Here is a 7,388-nt window from a genome sequence, read left to right on the forward strand (position 1 = left end):
CAAACAGATTAAAAAAAAAAAGACACTCACTGCCAATGACGAGCACAATCGGGCCGAGGAAACCCATGACACCCAGGCTTTGAATCATGACCATCAGGTAAGAGTCCGTGGGCGCGTAGGCGAGCACCGTCAGGATGAAACCGGAGACGAAGAGGGAGAAGCCGAGGTAGGCGAAGATCAGCAGAGGTACTTGTCCCACGGTGGGCTGTAGGGGGAAGGGGGGAGGGAGGAGGGAGGGGAAGGGGAAAGGAGGGAGGGAAGAGGAAGGGGAGAGGGGAGAGGGAGGAGGGAGGGGAAGGGGAAGGAGGGAGGGAAGAGGAAGGGGAGAGGGGAGAGGGAGGAGGGAGGGGAAGGGGGAAGGAGGGAGGAAAGGGGAAGGGGAGAGGGGAGAGGGAGGAGGGAGGGGAAGGGGGAAGGAGGGAGGAAAGGGGAAGGGGAGAGGGGAGAGGGAGGAGGGAGGGGAAGGGGGAAGGAGGGAGAGGAAGGAGGGGAGAGGGGAGAGGGAGGAGGGAGGGGAAGGGGGAAGGAGGGAGGGAAGAGGAAGGGGAGAGGGGAGAGGGGAGAGGGAGGGGAAGGGGGAAGGAGGGAGGAAAGAGGAAGGGGAGAGGGGAGAGGGAGGAGGAGGGAGAGGAAGAAGGGGAGAGGGGAGAGGGAGGAGAAGGGAGAGGAAGAAGGAGAGGGTACGGGTAAGGGAAGGGGGAAGGAGGGAAGGAAGAGGAAGGGGAGAGGGAAGAGGGAGGAGAAGGGAGAGGAAGGAAGAGAGGAAGGGGATAAGGGAAGGGGGAAGGAAGAGAATATTATTCATTTTAGTTTGTTACAAAAAAAAAAAATCGTCTTAATTTGACATAAGATGGTTTGATTTTAAGATCATTCAGATTAGATATTAGTTTGGCATAAAAAATATTCACTTTGATGTGGAGACATAATTTAGATGGAGAAATGACAAAATATCTAATTAAAAACTGAGAGACAGGAGGCAGAAGCAATATTTAGAATCGAAATACCATTCCTTATGACAGAAAGAAAGAAAGAAAGAAAAAAAAAAAACATTATGAGGTATTTATAATAGAAATGTAAAATTATTCAATCAAAATGTCAAATCATTAGTGTGAATGAAAAAAAGACTTATTATTCACCTAGACAGGGAAACATATTGACGTTGTTTATGTAAAGGAGTAACAGTAATCTACATATATGAAAAGATCCCACAGCTCATTTTATCTCTATTATTACCCTTCTGATTACGTGTATTAGCGTTGATTTGTAAGAGTTATCATGATCCTCTGTACCATTATTGTTATTTACATCAATGTCGCAATGTCATTATCATCATAATCAGTATCATTATTATCATTCGATATTGCTAATTTCATTATGACGTTAATACTCTCATTAAATACGACCGACACTATAGGTAATTGTAATTCCTTGTCAATATTATCATAATTATTATAATTACTAGTTATATATCGGGTAATCCACCGTCCATGAAGCAATGACTGTTCAAAAGGCCTGCATGGAAATATTTTCCGGTACTGATAAACCATATCCGTACATCCGGGTACAGCGCTGATATCAGTAACAGCTGATAACACTGTATTTTTATGTTTCCATGTCTGTTGTAATTTCTGCCATTTTTACTATGCTGGAGTGAACACCTTGATGATGGTGATGGCGATGAGGAAGAAGATGATGGTGGTGGTGATGGTGATGATGGTGATGGTGGTGGTGATGATGAAGATGGTGATGATGATGGTAATGATAAATATGCTAACAGTAATAAGATTATTAATGATATTGGTGATGATGCTGATGATAATGATAATAATAAAAACAATAATAATAATGAAATTAATAATGATGTTTATAACAATGAAAATAATCATAATGATATTAGCGATACTGCTACTACTACTGAAGTATTATTATTATTATGATTATTATTATTATTACTATTATTACTACCATTATCATTATTATTACTACTATTATTATTACTATTATTATTATTATTATTATTATTATTATTATTATTATTATTATTATTATTATCATCATCATCATCATCATCGGAATGCGTACGACATGGAGAGTTGAAATGATGTGTTAAGATGAAATATTAGAAATAAGAATAAGGAGAGGGATATTCCATGGAGATGCCTTATTTGTCATATATCAGTGATCCCACTTCCAAGCATCTTGAAAACACTATAACCAGGGTATGAGTTTGCATCAAATAAGGCTAAGATTAACCATGTAACGTATAGTGACGATCTAAAACTGTGTGAAAAAAACAGAGAGATTTTGAATCATTAATATAGACAGTAATCATCATCATTATCACCATCAACATCAACATCAACATCAACATCAACATCAACATCAACATCAACATCAACATCAACATCATCATCATCATCATCATCACCATCATCATCATAACAAAAATTCTGATTATGATAATACTGATAACATCAACAACAACGATACTGATAATAATAATAACAACAAAAATAATGATAATAATAACAAAAATGATAATGTTAACAACAACAACAACAACAATAATAATAATAATAGTAATAAAAATAACAATAATAATGGTAAAAACATAACAACAACAACAATAACAATGATAATAATAAAAATAATGATAATATCAATAACAATAATAATAATGATTATTATAATAATAACAATGATAACAATAATAATAACAATAATCATCATCATCATCATCTTAATAATAATAATAATAATAATAATAATAATAATAAATAATAAAGATAATGATAATGATGATACTACTACTACTACTATCAATAATAATGATAATAAGAAGGACGATAACAACAACTACACTGATGATAATAATAATAATAATAATAATAATAATGATAATGATAATAATAATAATGATAATAATAATTATTATTATTATCATCATTATTATTACTATTATTATTATTATCATCATTATTATTACTATTATTATTAATACCTTTATGTTATTATTATTATTATTGTTGTTGTTATTATTATTATCATAATTATTATTATTACTATTATTATTATCATCATTGTTATTATCATTATTATTACCTTTATTATTATCATATCATTCTAATCATCATTACTCACCTAATATATATATATATATATATATATATATATATATATATATATCTTGATGCAGTGCAACAAAATATTGTAATAAAGATAATGCTTAACGATGAATATATAATAATAATAATAATAATGATAATAGTAATAATAATAAATTATAATAAGAACAACAGTAATGATAATAATAATAATAATAACAATAATAATAATAATAATAATAATAATAATAATAATAATAATAATAATAATAATAATAATAATGATAATAACAAGGATGATAATGATGATAAAAGCAATAATAATCATCATCATGATAATGATAGTATAATATTAGTAATGAAGGTGATAACAGTGATAATAATGGTAACATAATATTTATAATGATATTTATGTCGACGAAAACATTAATGGTAACGGTAATGACGATAAATACTATAAAATAATCATCAACAACAATGACGCCACGACTTAAAATCAAATTCCTTTACCTTCCTTTCTCCGAAATCGTAGCCCATTTTATCGAATCCTGTGGGGAGCAAATCAAAGTAAATTTCACTAACTGGTTTTCCAATAATTACTTCGGAAATATTAACTAGCAAATATGGCTTAGCAGAGATTTTTTTTTTTTATGATATATTGGATCCTGTTCAACTACAAGTTTTCAAAGTTTTGTTATTTTAGGAATATATTTTTTAACGCTGTAACCCCCCACGTAGATTATGTTCAATGATCTTTACATGTAGGAAATCAACACTGAAAAAACACTATTAACTTTTGTATGATTAGTGACACAGGTCAATCTTCTTTCACTCTGATGATCCGAAAGTCGAATTTGAATGCGTTAGATCCTGTATGGTAAGTGAAGTAGTATACAGTCACTGAGAGTTAAAATGCAGTCATTCAATATGGTGAATGAAGTGAGTAAATCCTGCGTGCCCCTCTCACGAACTCAGCAGTCGAAACTCACCGCGTTAAGCTTGTATAATGAACAAAAATGGGCAATTCTTGATTCACTGCTTAAGCCCAGGGCCCTTCCAAAGCGAAGTATCATGTAAACTGTTAGAGGAATGGTTATCGGCTGTTATCTTATCGGTTGAGTTACCAATTCCGCGTTAATTCAGGTTACCTGGCCTGCACTCACGATAAGCAAGGGAGTTACGAGTCTTTTTCTTAATGCACTTACATGAAAATCAGTAATGAAGGTAATCATATCTATCTATTTATGAAAAAAATATAACACTACGGTGTACGAGAAGGATATTTTTACAAATTCCGTAAGTTAGGGGAAAAAAAACACATATCTTCTTTCTTTTTCACCTTTTGGAAACAAAAGACTGATTTTTTTAGTACTTCCCGTACAGGTACTTTGCAGCGTTTCTCAAATTTCAAGACCAGAGTCTTTACATGTCTTGGCATTCCTCTCGATAGCGTGATCAATAGCCTACCACAGCCTCCTCGCGTAATTTCTTCCCTTGAGGCTGACATTTAAGATCCCTTGGCATCTTGTTACTTGTCTCAGTTTTCCTCCTCCTTCATCTCCTTGTCTGTGTGGAGAACCCATGCTAGTGTTCCGGGATACTTTCATTCTGTTTTCCTTTTGCGATCGAAGTGGCCTGTCCCTGATCTCGTTATGCAGCCAGAGTATACTGGGGACGCGGGGTCATGACTCAGAATTTCGTGCGATAACGTCACCCTTCCTTAACTGCGCCAGCGTGTAATCTCTGACCAGAGTGTGAAACCTACAGAAGGCGTAGGAGGGGGAAAATGACCACACTGTGAAGACAGCAGGACCCCCAGGAGAAAATTAATAATAGAGCAAGAATATGAGCTACATGGTAAAAAATAATGTGACGTTTCTTTATATTCCAGCAAAAAATAAAGCGAAAATGAAGCAAAGATACAACGAAGGGGGATGGATAAGAATAGAAGGAAATCGTATAATGATAAAGAGGAAAAAAAAGCAACAACAAGAATAGCACGAAACCCATAAAATATTGTAGCACGTTAATAGCAGCAACATAAAAAATCCAACAGAAATGGCCTTTGACTTCTTTTGATGTTTGCCTCCTCTTTCCGCACTCGAACATCATAATATATTTCTTTGAAGCTGAATTTACTACCTGTCTCTAAAAGCATGAAACTCGCAACTATTATAATAATCATAACCATTTTCACGGAAACCCAAAGCTGAATTTAATGGCTGTCTGATCCTGTCGAGCCAAGTTAACATAGATTGAGAAATGAGTTCGACAGAGATCCTGCTGATAACTGATATCGAAGCGATAAGCCGATAAGATTACATAGTTGTTTGTAACCGTCACTTCCCTCTTCCCAGGCGAGCGCTGTACGCCTGTAGGGGTCAAGGAGGGGGGTGGTGGTGGAGAAGGGGGGGGGGGGGTAAGAGGACTCCACCTTAAGTAAACTGGATATCTCTCACCTGAAAAGAATACACAGCCAAGTCAGCTGATATAAACGTTGATGTGATTGTGTGTGTGTGTGTGTAGAGCGGGAGAATATACATGTATATATTTTCACACACACAATATATATACATATGTATATATATAATATATATATATATATGTATATATATGTATATATATATACTTAAGTATATATGTAAATATATATATATATACATATATATATACATATATATATATATATATATATATATATATATATATATATATATATATATATACATGACACAAACACAAACACTGTAACGTGTACACAGAGATGAAAAGGAAAACAGCCATAGAAAGAAAGAAATATAAATCGTAACGTTTCGAACTCTTCACGAGTTCCCCTTCAGACAAAACTAAATACTTTTCGTCTGAAGAGGAACTCGGGAAGATTTATAATGATTTCTTATTTTCCTTTTCCTATATACATATGTGTATGTATGTGTGTATATTTATATATATATATATATAAATATATATATATATGTGTGTGTGTGTGTGTGTGTGTTTGTGTGTGTGTTTGTGTGTGTGTTGTGTGTTTGTGTGTGTGTGTGTGTGTGTGTGTGTGTGTGTGTGTGTGTGTGTGTGTGTGCGTGTGAGTGTGTGTGCGTGTTCGCGTGTGCGCGTGCGTGTGTGTATGTGTGTGTGCCCTCCGTTTTTGTTTCCTTTATCAGCATAAAGTACCGTCCATTCCCTTGAAACTGAGCCCGAGATTAGCTTCCTGCAGTAAGAAGGTCAGATATAACAGCCTCCCGAAGAGCAAGACACATCCGTGACGTCAGACGCAAGGACTTTTCCCCGGCCGCGCTTTTTCCTTGCGGGTACACATTACCAGGCTGTTATCATTTTTGTGTGGGCGGGCATTTCTCTTCATGTGGATTCGTGTAGGCGGGTATTTCTCTACTCGTTTTTTGGTGCGGGCGGGTTTTTCTCTTTGAGTGGATTTGCGTGGGCGGGCATTTCCCTTTGTGTGGATTTGCGTGGGCGGGTATTTCCCTTTGTGTGGATTTGCGTGGGCAGGTATTTCCCTTTGTGTGGATTTGCGTGGGAGGGTATTTCCCTTTGTGTGGATTTGCGTGGGAGAGTATTTCCCTTTGTGTGGATATGTGTGGATTTGTGTGGGCGGGTATTTTCCTACTGCTGCTTCGATGCACGTTTCCGGGTGGGTAGATATGCGCTTATGTACCTTCCTTTTATAATTTCTTAATATTTCTTATCGCATTATTATTTCTTATACGTCATTGAATATTTATCTTTACAACTGCACATTTACACCTTAATACTGAATGTTGTTGTATGCATGTTTACGTACAGTGCAGATTTTAGGTTGATTAAATTTACCTCCTGTTACTATTTACTTGTTCTCACTACTTTGCATATGAGAAAAACAAGGAACAGTATTCATAATCTCTTCAACTATTTATTTTTCATCAGTGATAAGATCTTGGTCAACCTAAAAAAAAGGGTCTTCGTCACACGAATGAAGAAGCTTTATCATTCACAATCAGCTTTATTGCACATGAACTGATGTCAGTGATATTTTTATTCACTTCCCACTCCTCCCGCCCATTTTTCGTTGACCTCACGGGATCCAAAAATTAAATTCCCAATATTACTGCCTTGTTCCGCGGCGGTATATACGAAAATGAAAAAGATATTATCGTCAAATCACCATCTTTTCTGCAAAGGAACTTATCACCGCCAGTAGAGGAGACCGCAGACATCTTTATTTTTTCTTCCTTTATACTGCTGGATTATTGCGTTGGGCTCGCAATTGGTCTTAAATTGTGATGC

The sequence above is a fragment of the Penaeus chinensis genome, chromosome 34, assembly GCF_019202785.1.
Source record: "Penaeus chinensis breed Huanghai No. 1 chromosome 34, ASM1920278v2, whole genome shotgun sequence".
In the NCBI taxonomy this organism is placed as follows: Eukaryota; Metazoa; Arthropoda; class Malacostraca; order Decapoda; family Penaeidae; genus Penaeus; species Penaeus chinensis.